The sequence below is a fragment of the Micropterus salmoides genome, unplaced genomic scaffold (genome assembly GCF_014851395.1).
Source record: "Micropterus salmoides isolate LMB-PRFRI ecotype aquatic unplaced genomic scaffold, ASM1485139v1 Ms_hic_scaffold_2, whole genome shotgun sequence".
Classification (NCBI taxonomy): Eukaryota; Metazoa; Chordata; class Actinopteri; order Centrarchiformes; family Centrarchidae; genus Micropterus; species Micropterus salmoides.
Window position 1 is genome coordinate 10,946,068 of NW_024041150.1, and position 16,141 is coordinate 10,962,208.

The following is a 16,141-nucleotide window of genomic DNA, read 5'->3' on the forward strand; positions in this document are numbered from 1 at the left end:
TGCATAAACAATACGGAGAGCGGTGCAAGCATGAGTGTCTGCAAGCAACAGTGAAGCATGGTGGAGGTTCCTTGCAAGATTGGGGCTGCGTTTCTGCAAACGGAGTTGGGGATTAGGTCAGAATGAAAGGTCTCCTCAATGCTGAGAATACAGCCAGATATTTAGTCATCATACAGTACCATCTGGGAGGCTTCTGATTGGCCCAAATTTATTCTGTAGCATGACAACGAGCCCAAACACACAGTGAAAGTCATTAAGCTCCCAATAATCTAATCAAAGATCACCAATTACAAAATCCAAAAAGAAAGTCTTTGGAATGATGCAAGTTTGACTGGCGTAGCACAAATTGACATGAAGACATGTTCACGCAAGTTAATATTTCAACTTGAGTTAAAGACATGGTATTATGCTAATTCTCAGGTTCAAAATCTTAATTAGGGGTTGTACCAGAACAGGTTTACATGGTTTAATTTTCAACAAACACCATATTTTTCTCATACTGCACATTGCTGCAGCTACTCTTTCCTTTTTTCGCTCTTGAGCTACAGAGTGATGCATCTTACTTGTACAAAATATTTGTTGGAAGTTGCAAATGCGCGGTTCCCAGGTAAGGACTACTAGCCAATCAGAAGCAGAGAAGGGCGGGTCGTCAGAAACAAGTAGTGTGATACACACAGCTTTCTGTTTTTTAAGTTAAAACGTTTCAACATTCGTCAGAACGTAAAGACAGATAAGCGGTATGAAAACCTTCCAGCTGTGTTTTCCTCTGCCGTTGTTGCTGCAGCGGTCTGTGTGACGGCGGGAGCAGAGGGCTCTGTGAGCGGGCGGCTGGCCGGCCTCACACGCTCCTCCCGCAGATTGGCGCAGGCTTCCCCCGCAGCCACTTGCGGAGCTCCTTAACTCCAAAAATATTCAAGCACATTTTTGTTCTGTCATCACTTCTCTAAAACTGTCAATATTCGAAATCTACACAGCTGATTTCTCACCTCAGAACTTCTCAGAAGTGGATTTAGTGATGAAATTCCATACGAAAACTGTAAAATACAAAACTGATGATGCAGTGAATAGTGAATATTCTCTCTGACCAGTCAGAAGTCTGTTGTGTTTTCACGTTACATTTTAGTATCCCTCAGCTCGCTTGGAACCTCGATGGAGGTGATACGAAAAAAAGTACCTGGAAACAGGTACAGGTACAACATTTCTACAATGGAAAACCAAAAAAAGGCGAGTTGAGCCAAGTCGAGCTGGTATTGTGCAGTGGAAAAGGGGCTTAACTAAAATCAAAGGGGCCTCCGCTCAGACTAGCTTGGTCTGAGGGAGTGCATGACCCCGCTAGCTGCTTGGCAAGCTTTATGACGCGTTTCCATTGTGACGTCACAAGTAAAGGAAGTGAAGGGCTGGACTACAAACAAGCTGTTTTCAAGCGGTTCAGAGCAGAGCTTTCTGTGGGAGATGGGAACTCCCTTTGGGCTGGACTTTGGGCTTTTTCACTTTGCAAACCTGTTACATGCACAAAAATGAGATATAACACAATAAAGGAGAGGGAAAAAGCCAAAAAGCATAATACCACCTCTTTAAAAAACCCAAGGCTTTATGAATCTGCTTCATAAACGTGAGATGAGAGGAAAAAGGAGAGAAAGTAGAGCAAAATAAAAGAATGATACAGAGTTTCTGGTGAATTCAGGACCCATATCTCCATATCTAATATCATATATCATCATCATATATAATCATATATCACATCTTATATAATCACACCTAAATAGTGGTTCTTTAAAAGCAATCCGGTTTGTTTCATTGACCCACCACTAGGGGAATTCCTGATGAATAACTAATTTGGTTCTGTATTTTTTAATACACCCCTGTTGGAAGTTAACCTGGCTCTCACACACAACTGTGCATGCAGCACACAGAAGCAGGATTTTGGATTCACTGGTGCTTGTGAATCAGTTAACTTGTATCTCTTTATGAGTCGTTCAAAAAGAACAAGTCATTTACGAATCTAACATTACTACTAGGAAACACGCTAAAAGTAACACTCTTATCTTAGAGCAGTGTCTTACACTTACTTTCAGCAAGGATGACTACTCCTAGGAATGACTTTGATGTTGCCGTTATAATGATGATATAGTTGTGACAGTTGTAGTTTAATATTCAACAGTAGTCAAATTTGCAGTATAGCACCACATTTTTATGCGTATGTTTTATGTGTTAATTCATTTCTACGGTTATAAATACATATTTGATATATGCATGAATATGATGACATAATAAAAAAAACTCATTAATATTTACAAATGCAGCACTTGGACTGTGGCATGTTGGCTTAAAGGTCCAGTGTCTAATATTTCTGATGCTCTTTTGACAGAAATGCAATATAAGATCCATAACTATGTTTTCAGTGGTGTGTAAAGACTTTACATAATAAACCGTTATGTTTTTATTACCTTAGAATGAGCCATTTATAGCTATATATATATATATAACCGCGGGTCCCCCCTTCCATGGACACCGCCATGTTGCGCTGTCATGTCTCTACAGTAGCCCAAAACGGACAAACAGCGCTACAGAACGCGTTTCGTCATTACGATCGTCTTGTTCTAGTTCTGGTAGAATTCTGGCAGTGTAGACGCTCATCACTACGATGAATATGTAAGTTCGAAGAAGAAGAAATAATATACAGCAGGGGTCGGACAGTAAGTTTTGCATCGGAGCAATTTTTTCAACCATTAGATGGTGGGTGAGAATGTAAGACATAGTATTTGAAACTATTGTTATAGTGTTTGGTTAGCTCAGTGGGTAACGTGCAGGATTATCACGCCCACCCTGGGATATTTGTTTTTTCTCTTCAACAAATTGATTCTGCAGCAACTGCTTCTCTGGCTCACAATAAAACATGTGTTGCAGTGTGTGTGTTTTGGTGTTTGATCCTCATACATCAACCGACGCTTTTTCATTTCCTCAGTATCTCCAGGCAGAGGACATTTAGGGGATTCACGTTTTTTGAGGGCTCTTTTAGAGGTGTGTCAAGCAGGCAACTGACTCTTTTAATGTCTTTTAAGAGTGTTCAAAGTAAAAGCTCTCAATTCAACTCCAATGAAAGCCTGACAGCAAACAAGCTTCTCGTGCTTTTATTTTACAGGCAAGACCACTAAAGAGGAAGTGATGTGATGTGAGTAACTCTTGTTGTCATGACTGAGAGCTATTTCATTTTATTTATTAATTTTTTTTGCCGCTATCAAAGCACCATAATCTTACCGTGGGCCACATATTATTGTTGACGGTCAGTTTTAGAGATGGTCCATAATCACAGAGAGAAGTAATGTGTAAAATTCCTTTGTAAACTTTAATTATTATGTGGTTTATCTGTTGTTCAGAAACAGTGACTATGTTACACACTCTTGGCTTACATTTGTTATCTGTCAAAAACATCTGGCTTTACTGAATAATTAAGTAAATATAATTTCTTGATATATCTACCTAAAGAACCCTCATTTCTTGACTGGCCACTCTCTGCTGTCTCAGAAGAGACACCTTTTGTGCTGTTTCAGCCACCGTAGTTGTCCTACGCTCTTTGAAAGGGTAGGGGGCAGTGGTAGGCTGGACAGTTGGTTGCAATTTGCAACCTCACCGCTAGATGCCATTAAATCTTACACACTGAACCTTTAATAGAAAAATGTAGCCTAATGTAAATAATGGGTAATATGACTGCTATCAAACCACATCATAAACCTAAAATTGTGCTACATCTTCCACACACTTGCATTCTACTGTACCCATCAACCTAATATTTTATGCAGACATTTATGACTGTATGCTCAAGGACCTTTGTGGTTGCGGTGATATGCAAAAAACATTATTGCGTTAACGCACTGATTAATTAACGCCGACAATTATTTTATCGCACGTTTTTTAAATAATAATTATTTTGAAAGTTGCTCACTGGCTCTGAATACACATACAGTCAAACCATGGGTCACAGGAGCGGTGGGATGTTGATCAGCCTGCAAATCACCCACCCAAACAAGCAGTGGAGGGAGGCTTCAGCAGGATGCAGCAAGTGAGAGAAATAAGACTTGCTCTGCGAGTAAACAGCAGGCGCTCTATGGATGGTAACCATAGCAACAGCTTCTGTGCGCTACACAGCTGTAGCCTGTGTAACTTAAGTTAAAATTATAGGCTACATAACTTTCCCTGATTGGCCTTCATCTAGTTTTGCGGGGATGCTCTGCCGTGTGAATTCCCTTCTTGATGTCCTATTTAGAAAACAGTAATAAATTCTGGAAACTCACAAACAGCAGGATCAGTCTCTTCCAATGATCTGTGCTGCGCGTTGCATACAAAAAGTTCAAGTCAATTCAACTTCGGCAGCAGACAGGCGTGTGCGTAATGCGAGCACAACCACGACACTTCACCTCACCCTGACAGCGACACTTGAACACAGGCACTTTATGCTGCTCCCTGATAAAAGAAATATGTTTCTGCTGATACCTGTTCAGAAAACCCCCAAGAAAACTGGAATCTGATAGTAAGTAGTTTTTTATAATTGATTTGATTACATTAATGTTTAAGTTGAGATTTACAAGAAATATTTTATTGCTACTGTGTAAAGGGAATTTAAATTAAAAGTGCGCAATACATTCCTTTAACTACTACTTAACTACTTTTATACTACTTACCAATTCCTTATTCTATTTTGCGCATAACAAATTTAAAACATGTATCCATTTATTGTTTAATTCATGCGAGTGGCTTGAACACAGAACTGAGGGAACCCTGGCACACAAACTACCAGTATATAATTTGAAAAATAAAGGAGAGAAAACAGGAGAAAACTTGCTGAAACACAGGAGCTACGTGACGCGCGTTGGGGCGTGACGCGGCTGTAGAACACATTGTTAACATGTCTGTGTGATCTGCAGTGCTTTAGGTATTCAGTCAACATAACGTTAATACTACCTTAGCTAATCTTACACTAGGGCAAAATCAAATTGTCCAAAGACCAAAAAGGTGGCTTACTCACAGGCTAAAAGATGCTTCTGTACAAAGGTCAGATTGTGAGTGGACTAAAGTATGCTTTTGCAAACAGGACACACAGTATTTCTTGTCAGAATATCCAGGCTCTAGGACTGCAGGAAGAGGCCCTAAAAACGGTCAAAGGGTTATGATCTTTGAAAACAGAGGTGTACAGGGACTGAAATTCTTCCAATATATCAACAACTCACTAACTTTTTTTTTAACTTTAGGTTCAGTTATGGCCTCAGTGTAACTTAAACTGGCAATCTCACTGTGAAGACTTTGAGTTCTCTGCACCCAGCTGTTTTTCGTCAAGAGATAGTTACAGCACGTGCCGCTGTGAGAGCGATATCAATTTTCTCAAAGTGAAAATAAGTGTATTTCCCAAAATGTTTAAATATTCCTTTGAATCTAAACTTCAGCATTACTGACATTTTATGCATTTATTTTGTACATCTTTGTACGGTAAGTGATATTGTTGAGGCCGTCAATATGTCGTAAATTGGATAAGGTTTAGTCACCACAACTAGAGTCTAATCTCCAGACGTACAGATTTAAGCAGTCAAACTGCGCAGTCAGAAGAAAGCTCCTTGTAAAACTATAGAGAATTCCTGAGTCTTTCCCTCTGTAAGTTTAGTCACAGTTTTAACAAGGTGTTCAGCCTTTAACACACAGGATAAATGCCACATTTCTTGTAAGCTGAGGGTGTGTGTTCCCGTTTAATTCAATTCAATTCAATTTTATTTATATAGCGCCAAATCACGACAACAGTTATCTCACAGCGCTTTTCATAAAAGAGCAGGTCTAGACCGTACTCTGTGATGTTATTTACAGAAGCCCAACAGTTCCCACCAAGAGCAGCACTAGGCGACAGAGGCAAGGAAAAACTTCCTTTAAGAGGCAGAAACCTCGAGCAGAACCATGGCTCAGGGTGGGCGGCCATCTGCCTCGACCGGTTGGGGTGAAGGAGAGAGAGAGAGAGAGAGAGAGAGCGAGAGAGAGAGAGAGAGAGAGGGCAGGAGAGGAACAGAGAGAAAAAGAGAGAGGGATGGAAGGAAGGAAGGAGAGAGAGAGGGGAATATACACACACAGAGGTACAGACAGTAAAGGTGATGTCGCTATAGACTAAATGAGAAATGGTACAGATATTTATAGTAGTGTTAATGATAATAGTCGTAATGTTAATGATTATAATAACAATAATAACAAGAGGACTAGTAACAATAGTCGGTTAGTCCTGTTAAAAGCATCTAATGACGCCTAGACAAGTTTCATTCACCAACAATAGGGCATCAGGTTGAAAGGTCAAATACAAATACATAAGCGCACTTAAACTCATAAAAGCAAAAAAGTCTTACTAAAGCTAGAACCTTTAAATATTTCAAGCATAACCACACTGCCACACAGACAGGTGTGACTGTCTGTGCATTACAATAAACCTCCTGCTGAATAATAATGTATAATGTAATAACTTTACTGTATGCCCTCATTGTTTTCCCTCTCACAACTGTGTCTCCTAATAAGAAATATATTGCCTTCAGTCAGTAAAAAGTGTATGGTTCAGTTTTAGAAGAGTGAAACTAACTGGTTAATTTCAATCAGCAAGCTACAATACAGCCTCAGAAGAATCACTGATGTTTCGCCTGATTTGGCAGTTAGTGAGTGATAAAATGAACCTGTGGCTGGAAAATCTGCCTTTTGTTCTTGGTTAGATGGAGCCAATAGGCTGTAGCTTATCACAATGCGCAAAGACAGTGCAGTTTCTTCCTCATTCTACCCAAATGAAATCTTGTGGGTCTTTTCTTTTTCTTTCTTCTTTTTTATTTTTATTTGTGTTTAGCCCTGTTGGTTAATGGACACATGAGAATGTAGTTTTTTTTAAGCATTTTAGTAGAATATCAGGGTTTTGCACAAAATAACATGAAAACCTTCCCTTAACTTTTTCAGGATTCTTTTCAGTTACAATTCACCTTTCATCTTTTGTAATTCCTTTAACTTAATATATAATAATCAATTCTGCATCCATTAATTATACCTCAAATTTGGGGTCACCTTAATTGAAAATGTTTGGTCTTGTTGTTGCCAAGCAGTATGCATGGGTCTGAAGGTTCTCAGTCATCCAAGGAAGGTTAAAATCAAGGGCAACTGAACTTGGTTGAAGATACTAGAAGATGTGTTGTCCCACATCCAAGAGACTTCTTCAGTTCTGACTGACTGGTAAGGAAACTCAGCTATTTAACCTCTGTGGAGTCGTTTGCCAAGATGATCATTACCGCTGGTTTGTTGCTGCTCCTGGCTGTTGTAACGACAGTCGTTATGGTCGTTAGAGTCATCTGAGTTGGCAACTTCACCTGAGGCCAAAAGTGAACTATTGTTGCGTTTGATCTTCTATCCCTCATCTCCCGTAGAGTTGGTGTACTTCCTGGATCTTGTGGCTGTCCATTTAGGGTATCCACAGGCTGTAAGTGCCCTTTTCAGGTGGTTCTGTTCCTTCTCTCGGGTTTGGGCACTGGTTGGTATGTTGTCAGCTCGGTGGTGCAGGGTTCTGATGACCTATAGATTATACTCCAGTGGGTAGTGGGAATCAAAAAGTAAGGATTGGTCTGTGTGTGTGGGTTTCCTGTATACTCCAATGTGAAGGCTCCTGTCCTCTTCAATGTCTACGTCACAGTCCAGGAAGTTCAAACTTTTGTCCAGGAACTCCAAACTCATGTGAACTTGATGTTTCTGTCCACAAAGTTAATGTGTTCGGTGAAGGCTTGCACTTTAATTTTGAAATATCTGTACCAGTGGCTCGGTGCTGTTCCTCTGAAGGAGTTCAGGGCTTTGTTCTCCACTTCTTCCATGTAGATGTTTGCCACAATAGGGGATACGGGTGAGCCCATGGCACAGCCATGCTTCTGTCTGTAGAATCCTCCGTTGTACTGGAAATAGGTGGTTTTTAGGCAGAGGTCCCTTAATTTCGAGATCTGGTGAGGGCTGAGGCTGGTTTTGTTGTTAGCAGTCGTGTCCATACGGTTTCTACTGCCTCCATGGTGGGGGTGCATGTGAACCAGGAAGTCACCTCATAGGACACCATGGTTTCATCTGGGTCCAGTTTCAGTCCTAACACTTTGTTAACAAAGTCAATGGAGTTTTGTTATGTGGTGAGTCGTGTTGCCGACCAAGGGGGCTAGGACAGTAGATATGTGTTTGGCAATGTTGTAGGTGAGAGTTAATGCTGCTGATAACGGGCCTGAGTGGAGCTCCTTCATTGTGTAGCTTGGGTAGTCCATAAATACATGGAATGCCTTCTCCAGGATACAAACGCTTTTGACATACGGAAGGCAGTGACATCACTGAGCAAGGATCAAAACATCACTATCCACACACAAACACATATGAAACACTGAGGCGAGAACCCACCAGCGGATACAAGAAAAAGGCGATAGAATGTCTACAACAGCTACAGAAGGAAAACATCACTAGTGAACAATATTTCCGTTAGTATCCTGGAGAAGGAGTGGATCGACGGAGTGCCCTCCACCAGCTAGCCTATCAGCTAGTCTCTTACCTGCTGGTTTTCTGGCATAAACTTCGTCCAACTGTGCCCCTGGAGCTGTGCTGACTAGCAACTCTGTGACTGTTTGTCCAGTACCATGGAGGGGCCTGCCTTGCCTGCCTGACCCTACACCTGTTTGTTACCCCTACAACCAGCACTCCTTTGTGGGGACATGCCTAGCCATTTTTCCTGGGACCTGTGGAGGCCATAAGAACAGTTGTGGCCATCATGGTGGCCGACATCACCACTCTCAACCTCTCCTCACCTAAGGAAATCTACTGCCCAGCTCCAAGCCGGGCAATTTCCCAGTGACTCTTGCCCTCAGGTTCCGGTCGGTGGACCTGTTCCTGGTCCCTCGTTGGTGGACTGACTGACACCTGTTCCTGGTCTCTCGTCGGTGGTCTGATCGACACCAGCTTCAAGATCTCCGCTGGTGGACCAACCAAACCCAGCCTTCAGTTTGGCTGTCCAGTCGCCGGTCCACAGCCCTGAAACCTTGTCTCTGGTTCCCTGTTCTGCAGCTTCATTGCCTGCCTTCAGTCCTACTCAGCCTCCTAAGGGGTTCATCACTGGCCTCTGAAGAGGTCTCACCTTCATCGCTGGCTTCCTGCCCGGCCTCCAGAGAGGTTTCGTCCTCGTCCTGCCTGTCTGGTCTGGCGTCCGCGGTTTCCTGCCAGAGAGGTTTTGAAGCCAGGTGTACCGTCATGTTTCTGAGGTGTTGGTGTTCTGTGCTTCATGTTTCCTGTTTTAGTTTGTAGTTCCCAGCCCCTTGTTTTACTTTGTGTGTTTGTGTCCTCACTGATTGTCTAGTGGTTTCACCTGTGTGTCATTATGTTCTGCCTCCTATTGTATTTAAGTGGTTTGCTCCCTTCACTTTGTGTTGGTTCATTGTTTGTTTTCATTTGTGTTGTTTGTCTTCAGATTATGCCTTTGTGAACAAAGTTCGAGGACTGAAACTGTTCCTAGATGAAACCATGGTGTCCTATTATGTGACTTCCTTGCTCACATGTGTAACACACACAAAGGATTATGGGTAGGGCCCTAATCTGACAGGTTAGTTGATTCGGTTGGTTCGGCTGCTGAAGCAAAGTGAGGTGTTTAAAATGAGACTCAAGAGACCAAGAATTAAATGTAAGGTAATGCCAGCTTCTTATATTTGAGGAAAATATATAAAAAAATTAAAATTGTGGTAGGTACCAATGATAAACAATAACAAAAAAAAGTATTAAACAAGACAAATAGTTCAATTTTTCAATTCAATTCAAATCACAACAACAGTTATCTCACAGCGCTTTTCATAAAACAGCAGGTCTAGACCGTACTCTATGATTTTATTTACAGAAGCCCAACAGTTCCCACCAAGAGCAGCACTAGGCAACAGAGGCAAGGAAAAACTTCCTTTAAGAGGCAGAAACCTCGAGCAGAACCATGGCTCAGGGTGGGCGGCCATCTGCCTCGACCGGTTGGGGTGAAGGAGAGAGAGAGAGAGAGAGAGAGAGAGAGAGAGAGAGAGAGAGAGAGAGAGAGAGAGAGAGGGCAGGAGAGGAACAGAGAGAAAAAGAGAGGGATGGAAGGAGAGAGAGGGGAGGGAGGCAGCCTACACAATATACACACAGAGGTACAGACAGTAAAGGTGATGTTGCTATAGACTAAATGAAAAATGGTACAGATATTTATAGTAGTGTTAATGGTAACAGTCGTAATGTTAATGATTATAATAACAATAGGACTAGTAACAATAGTTGTTGTAGCAGAGGGTGTCGAGCAGGAACACGGGGGCAGCAGGTGACTCGCAGCCACAGATCCAGACTCCACAGCTCCAGAGCCAGAAAACCTGCAGGAAGTGATAGGAGGAGAGAGGAGAGGGAATACTAGGCCTAATATAACAATCAGGCTATGACATAGGCATAAAAAACTGATTATAAATGATTAACCTCTTAGAATGAAGATGAATGAAGGAGTTTTGTGTCGCAATGAGGACTGCCACACCACAAAGTGCAGTAGTAGCAGTGATCATTAAGGAGGGATGGCTCCAACAATCATTCACAGAGGACGCCATCAATTTTCATCAGCAGATCCAATTCAGACGATAAAAGAAGAAACGCATACAAAAACAACTCTGACCTCTCAACAGATAGGGTCAGAGAAATATCCACTGTTTAATATAATATAATAATAATAATCCTTATTTGTAGAGCACTTTTCAAAAACAACTTACAAAGTGCTTTAACAAGTGTAAAGAATAATACAAAAAAAAAGATAAGAGCATGAAAATTTAATATAAAATTAGTAAGATACAATAAAATAAAAGGGATAAAATAAAGTCAAATAAGATCGGGAAAAGCTCTCCTATAAAAGTATGTTTTAAGAAGGGACTTAAAAGAGTTCACTGATTTCCTCGGGCAGGCTGTTCCAGAGCCTCGGGGCCCTGACAGCAAACGCTCTGTCCCCTTTAGTTTTCAGTCGAGACTCTGGAACAGACAACAGACCTCTGCCCGAGGATCTCAAGGTACGTGCTGGTGTGAATGGGACTAAAAGTTCAGAAATATAACAAGGCGAGAGGCCATGAAGAGCTTTAAAAGTGATCAATAGAATTTTAAAGTCAATTCTAAAACACACTGGGAGCCAGTGTAATGAAGCTAAAATAGGAGTAATGTGGTCATATTTCTTTGTTCTGGTTAAAAGCCTGGCAGCTGAATTCTGGACAGTCTGGAGTCGATCAATAGATTTTTGGGTTAAACAGGTGAAAAGGCTGTTGCAATAATCCAGGCGTGATGAGATGAAGGCGTGTAAAATGGTCTCGGTGTCCTTAAAAGTTAACATAGATCGAATTTTTGCTATATTTCTAAGTTGATAAAAACATGATTGAACAAGCTTTGTGGTGGGCTGCTCGAAATTTAAATTACTATCAAACCAAACACCAAGGTTCTTTGCCACAGGCTTAATGTGATTTACTAGGGAACCAGCAGATGGCAGTGCTGGGACACAATGACCAGGATTTCTGTTTTGTCTGAGTTCAGCTGGAGGAAATTATTTGACATCCATTTTTTAACTTCACAAAGGCAGTTGTTAAGTGAACTCAGCATTCCAGGGTCTGTGGATCTGACGGGCAAGTATATTTGTGTGTCATCAGCATAAATATGAAAAGAAATGCCATGTTTATGGATAATATGTCCAAGGGGAAGCAGATACAAGGAAAACAAAATGGGTCCTAAGACCGACCCCTGAGGCACACCATATTTAACTGGACAGAATGAAGAGACATAGTTGTTTACAGACACGCAAAACTTCCTATTTGACAGGTAGGATGAAAACCATTCTAGAGCAGTACCAGAGATCCCCACCCAGTGCCTCAGTCTGTCTAACATGATGTTGTGATCAATGGTGTCAAAAGCAGCGCTAAGGTCCAGGAGTACAAGGACTGAGCACATACCTTCATCAGCAGACATTAAAAGGTCATTGGTGACTTTAAGCAGGGCAGTCTCAGTGCTGTGGTACTTCCTAAAACCAGACTGAAACTTTTCAAATATTTTGTTATTTTCCAGCACAGTGAGCAGCTGTTTGGACACAATTCTTTCTAGAATCTTTGCAATAAAAGGCAGTTTAAGTGGTGTAATAAAGTACACTACATGAACTTCAAGATACAACAATGCAATCCTATGGATAGTTATTTTCCTGTACTTGCCCCTCAATATTCAGCAAAACATATGAGCATGAGGAACCAGACCAGACGGTCAGACCACCGATGGGGCACGAGGAGTAGGGGTCAGCTGGAGATCAGGAAGGCGGCTAGCAGGGGGCTAGCTGGCCGACAGATAGCTGGTTGGCTGACTGGTTGGAGACTAGCAGTCCTTGGGCTCTCTGGCTCTAACGCCATCAAAAAAGAGACCAGATAGCTTGATGTCCAGAAGTCCCCAACCAGCCGGGATGCTGGAGCCAACACAGGAGGGGGATGATCAGGCAGGTAGGCAGACAAGTGGCTTGCAGCGGTAGCCGGCCGGGGACCAGGCAGGATTGGCGGGGGGCTAGCAGCGCTAGCCAAGCAGGTTACAGGCAGGACATGCGGAGGGCTAGCAGCGCTAGCCGGGCAGGACAGGGGGATGCTTCCCAGTAGGCAGACTGGTGCTCGCAGGCCGGGGGTCCGGCTTGGTGTGAGCTGGCTGGTGGCTAACACACTGGGTGCAAGCAGGCTGAGTCTCCAGCCAGCAGCTAGTTGGCCAGGGACCTGTTAGCTGGCAACGAGAAAACAGGCTGAACTCTAGCACGCTGGGGAGTTGCAGAGCAGAAACTTGACACAGTCTCTATATCAAAATGTCTTTCTCCATTCGGAGGAGGCCACGAGCAGAGCCATCTCCAAATCCTTGCTCCACATGGCAGAAAACAGGAGAAAAAACTGGGACTCCTCCTTTGCCAGCAACTCTGGGCACCCCCAAAACCTCCCAGGTGCTTGGCAGTTTTTTAATGTCCGCTGGGTCTATGTGTGGTCCGGTCATTCTGTCAGGATTCATGGGCAGGAAACAGGTTGGTAGGACCCAAACGTAGACACGGGAAACAGGCAGATTCAGTTCTTGGGATTTATTTCCATAAACAAAAAGTAAGTACACTTACAGACTGAGTGGCTGAGTCCAGAAAATCCAAAGGCATAAAATCCTAATGAGCAAACGAAACAGTAATCCAAACAGGTAATCAAACATTTTAATCGAGTGGCGCTAGAAATATGAATGCGTGCCAACGCGGACCATGATTGGCTCAAATATGCAGGATTGATACCTTAACAATATTACATTTTATACAGCATTGCTCATTCATCATTTACCAGACAGGAATTTCCTTAATGAATGATAAAGTGCTGGAATTCTCCTACAGCCTGTTATTCATTTTAAATAGCTACAGGCCTGTTTATTCATGGGTTTAAATGCCGATGGCAATAACTGAAGATGAAAATATTAATCAAACAGATTAGACATAGTTTAGGCTACTCATGGACCTGTGATTGTAAAGTGACAGTCCGACTCAGTAGGTCTATGCCTATTAATGATTTTGTTTGCAGTGGAAAATGTGTCTAGGTTCAAACTGACTGTGAAGCTTTAGACGTCTGTGTTACATAAATAAAATCTTGCTCATTTTGTATTTTATGAAATGCTGTCAAAACACATTCAGACTATCAGCAGATAATGAAAAACTCACTTTTAAACTACATTTATTTGTTTCAGCTGCACCACAGGCATCCTCACTCACATTTACACTCACCTAAAGGATTATTAGGAACACCTGTTCAATTTCTCATTAATGCAATTATCTAATCAACCAATCACATGGCAGTTGCTTCAATGCATTTAGGGGTGTGGTCCTGGTCAAGACAATCTCCTGAACTCCAAACTGAATGTCAGAATGGGAAAGAAAGGTGATTTAAGCCATTTTGAGCGTGGCATGGTTGTTGGTGCCAGACGGGCCGGTCTGAGTATTTCACAATCTGCTCAGTTACTGGGATTTTCAAGCACAACCATTTCTAGGGTTTACAAAGAATGGTGTGAAAAGGGAAAAACATCCAGTATGCGGCAGTCCTGTGGGCGAAAATGCCTTGTTGATGCTAGAGGTAAGAGGAGAATGGGCCGACTGATTCAAGCTAATAGAAGAGCAACTTTGACTGAAATAACCACTCGTTACAACCGAGGTATGCAGCAAAGCATTTGTGAAGCCACAACACGCACAACCTTGAGGCGGATGGGCTACAACAGCAGAAGACCCCACCGGGTACATCTCCACTACAAATAGGAAAAAGAGGCTACAATTTGCAAGAGCTCACCAAAATTGGACAGTTGAAGACTGGAAAAATGTTTCCTGGTCTGATGAGTCTCGATTTCTGTTGAGACATTCAGATGGTAGAGTCAGAATTTGGCGTAAACAGAATGAGAACATGGATCCATCATGCCTTGTTACCACTGTGCAGGCTGGTGGTGGTGGTGTAATGGTGTGGGGGATGTTTTCTTGGCACGCTTTAGGCCCCTTAGTGCCAATTGGGCATGGTTTAAATGCCACGGCCTACCTGAGCATTGTTTCTGACCATGTCCATCCCTTTATGGCCACCATGTACCCATCCTCTGATGGCTACTTCCAGCAGGATAATGCACCATGTCACAAAGCTCCAATCATTTCAAATTGGTTTCTTGAACATGACAATGACTTCACTGTACTAAAATGGTCCCCACAGTCACCAGATCTCAACCCAATAGAGCATCTTTGGGATGTGGTGGAACGGGAGCTTCGTGCCCTGGATGTGCATCCCACAAATCTCCATCAACTGCAAGATGCTATCCATCAATATGGGCCAACATTTCTAAAGAATGCTTTCAGCACCTTGTTGAATCAATGCCACGTAGAATTAAGGCAGTTCTGAAGGCGAAAGGGGTCAAACACAGTATTAGTATGGTGTTCCTAATAATCCTTTAGGTGAGTGTATATTCACATCATATCCAGTTGATAACTACGATAGGAATGTTCAATCTGTGCGACCACATTATGAAAGGTTACTGTTCATTGATCAGTTTTATACACATTAGTTTAAACAGTATACTGCAGCACTGTAGTGCACAGTAAGTGTTTTTGTGCAACTGTTGCCAGCCTGACAGCTGCCTTAATGTCCACAGAGTCACTGTGTCATAAAGGACAGTGTAGTTTATAGATTTTATTCTGTGCTGAGGATAAATTTTCGATGTCCGAGGATGACTCTCTGTCCATACCTCGATGACAGATTGATCATAAAAGCGGTCATGTTCAAGATCATGTTTGGGTAAAAAAAAAACTAATTGCCTATTTAACCGTGATTTCGATGTTTCTAAAAACACAATTGCGTTCATTTATGTGCTTTGATATCGACAGTCTGAATGAGGAAATGTCAGACACCCTCAGGCTCCGCAGGAGGGGAGGAGTCAGAAAGAAACTCAGCGTTAGTTGAAGTAAACCTCCTCTCAAGCAGGTTAGGTTCAGGTTCAAGTTGCCGGGGTTACAGACCTAGAGTTTATCTGATCTCAAACCGTCTCAAACCAAAAACCCAGAGTTTCCCTCATCTCGGGCTCAACTTACTCAGAGTTTTCACTAAACCTGCTTTCTGAAACAGGGCCCAGGAGTAACACTAAGATATGAGAGAACGCCTAGCCAAAATAATATAACACAGAACACCTCAGGACAGGATCGTGACACCACTGTGTTGTATTTCTTCATCTCATGGAAAGCTGGTCCTTTAGTTTGACTAAACAACGTTATGTTACAATGAAATATGTGTGTGATCTTACATTTTATTTACCATACTTCACCTGGGAAGTTTAGCTTTAGCTTCAGTCTTTGGGCTTGATCTTATGTATGTAGCCATTAGGGATGAAACGGTATGAAAATTTCATATCACGATTCTAGTGACCAAAATTATCACGGTTAACAGTGTTATCGCGATATTGTAAAAATGTACCGAAAAAGATTAAAATGTACTGATACACACACTGAAACCAGTGTTTATATTGAAAACTACAAATACAATTGCCACTTTGTTTGCATAAAAAATAAAACAGCAAATACCTTTTGTAAACATAT